At 43.3% G+C, this 2,219-nt stretch overlaps 1 pseudogene; it reads right to left on the bottom strand.

Annotated features, from left to right (window-relative positions):
• Positions 1-608: 608 nt before the first annotated feature.
• LOC106579693 (C-C chemokine receptor type 3-like) lies at positions 609-1,621 on the bottom strand (annotated as a pseudogene).
• Between the last annotated feature and the right edge of the window lie 598 nt (positions 1,622-2,219).

The following is a 2,219-nucleotide window of genomic DNA, read 5'->3' on the forward strand; positions in this document are numbered from 1 at the left end:
GTTCTTGACACAAACCGGTGTGCCTAATACCTACCACCATACCCTGTTCAAAGGCACTTAAATCTGTTGTCTTGCCCATTCACCCTCTGAATGGCACACATACACAATCCATGTCTCAATTGTCTCAAGAATTAAAAATTGTTCTTTAACCTGTCTCCTCCCCTTCATTCTACACTGATTGAAGTGGATTTAACAAGTGACATCAATAAGGGATCATAGCGTTCACCTGGATTCACCTGGTCAGTCTATGTCATGGAAAGAGCAGGTCTCGTTAATGTTTTGTACACTGAGTATATATAGTGCATTTCTACCAACCAAGGTACTCAAAGTGCTTTACAAAGTAAGGGGGTTGATCACTTCTGCAATTAACATTGTATAAACACATTTATTTTCAATCAATCAATAAAGCCCTTTTTACATCAGTAGTAACAAAGTGCTATACAGAAACGCAGCCTAAAACCCCAAAGAGAAAGCAATGCAGATGCACAGCGGTGAATAACTACATGTATTTTCCAAGATTCGTTAACTAATATGCAACTGCTATATGTTCATTAATATACTGTACATTTCTGTGCCAAAGGGCTCTTAGATCATACCTGTTCATCTGTTTAACTAGTCCTGCCCACATGAAGGTTCCTAATTTGTGACATTGTCCGGCTAGTACCTTTGACTGAGATATGGTTCTTAAGACACGGCACATGTCTCAGCAGCAGAATCCTGAAGATATTCTGGAATTTTTTTCTCACAAAGGTGTAGAAGCCAGGGTTGACACAGAAGTACAGATATGTGACCATACGAGTAACATGCAGCGCATTGTCAAGTTTGCGGACTTTCACACAGTCATCTTCATCCGCTTGAAGCATCACCACAACATTTTAAGGTATCCAGCATGACAAATATGAGTCTCACGGTCCTATACTTGTTGGTCATCCTGGAGGAGATGACCGTCATGGCGATCCTAAAGTAGCAGTAAAAAAACAACAATGAGAGGAAATATGAAAAACAAGCCTAACTGGAGGTAAGGCCCCCACAGCTCCAACACCTTAAAGTTGATCCCTTCCAAGGCGCTGACCTCCTCACACACCAACCCCTGGGAGTAATGCTCTGCCTGGTCGTAGAGTATAAACGGCTTGATGCATGCCAGGAGGCTGATGCCCCACACAGCGGCGGACGAGACCAGGGCATAGCTCCTCCGGCAAAGCCTGGTGGACGGCACGGTGTAGATCACAGCCAGGTACCGGTCAAAGGTCATGAGAGTCAGGAACAAGATGGAGCTGTAGAAACCCAGAAAGTAATTGCCGCCCACGATCTTACACCAGGCCCGGCCAAAGACCCAGCTAGACATGTGGTGGTACACAGTCCAGAATGGCAGACTAGACATGAAGACCAGGTCCGACATTACCAGGTTGAATAGGAAGTTGTTGCCCACTGTGTTGTGTTACTCCAACTTGCAGATGATGTAGAGGACCAAACTGTTGCCCATCACTCTCCGCGTGAAGATCAGCAAGTAGTAGATTGAGAGTTTGACCCCGAAGTCGTGGGTCATTTCTCTGTCGCAGAACTCCGGAGCATCGGTCTCTGAGCTGTAGTCCTGGTATCCCTCTGTTGCCAAGGAGTTCATTTTGTATTTCCATTGCTGGGTTTGTTTACTCAAAATCTGTCAAAACATTGCCAGCTCTTACTTTAAACAGCTTATTTAAATCATCAGAAATTGAGAGAGGAAAACAATAATTTTAGCTGACTTACACAAAACTTTTAGCTGGAGTGTTTGCTTGTAGCAAGTAAAGGGAATAGTTGCTTTGTCGGGAGAGGTGTGTATGTTTGGACTGTACAGAGAAGTCAGCAGGGTGTGATGAGCAACCTCTGAATCAGACCTTTGTCATCTGGCCTTTAGATTTAATATTTCTATTACATCCTCATTTTCACCTTCTGTCACTCATTGCACAATCTCCCCCAAAAAGTTTAAACTAACTGTAAGGTCAGATAAATAAAACCTACAGTGAGCAGGTCCTCTGTAGCTCAGTATGGCACTTGCAACAGCAGGATAGTAGGTTTGATTCCTGGGACAACCCAACCAATGTATCCACGCATGACTGTAAGTCGCTTTGGATAAAAGTACCTGTTAAATGTCATATATTATAATTAATGAAACATGATATGCTCTCTCCATTTTTTCAAACACGCAGGCTTGAATGGAAGCAGGAAGTTAACACCTTGCA

This window comes from Salmo salar, chromosome ssa19 (assembly GCF_905237065.1).
Source record: "Salmo salar chromosome ssa19, Ssal_v3.1, whole genome shotgun sequence".
Taxonomy (NCBI): domain Eukaryota; kingdom Metazoa; phylum Chordata; class Actinopteri; order Salmoniformes; family Salmonidae; genus Salmo; species Salmo salar.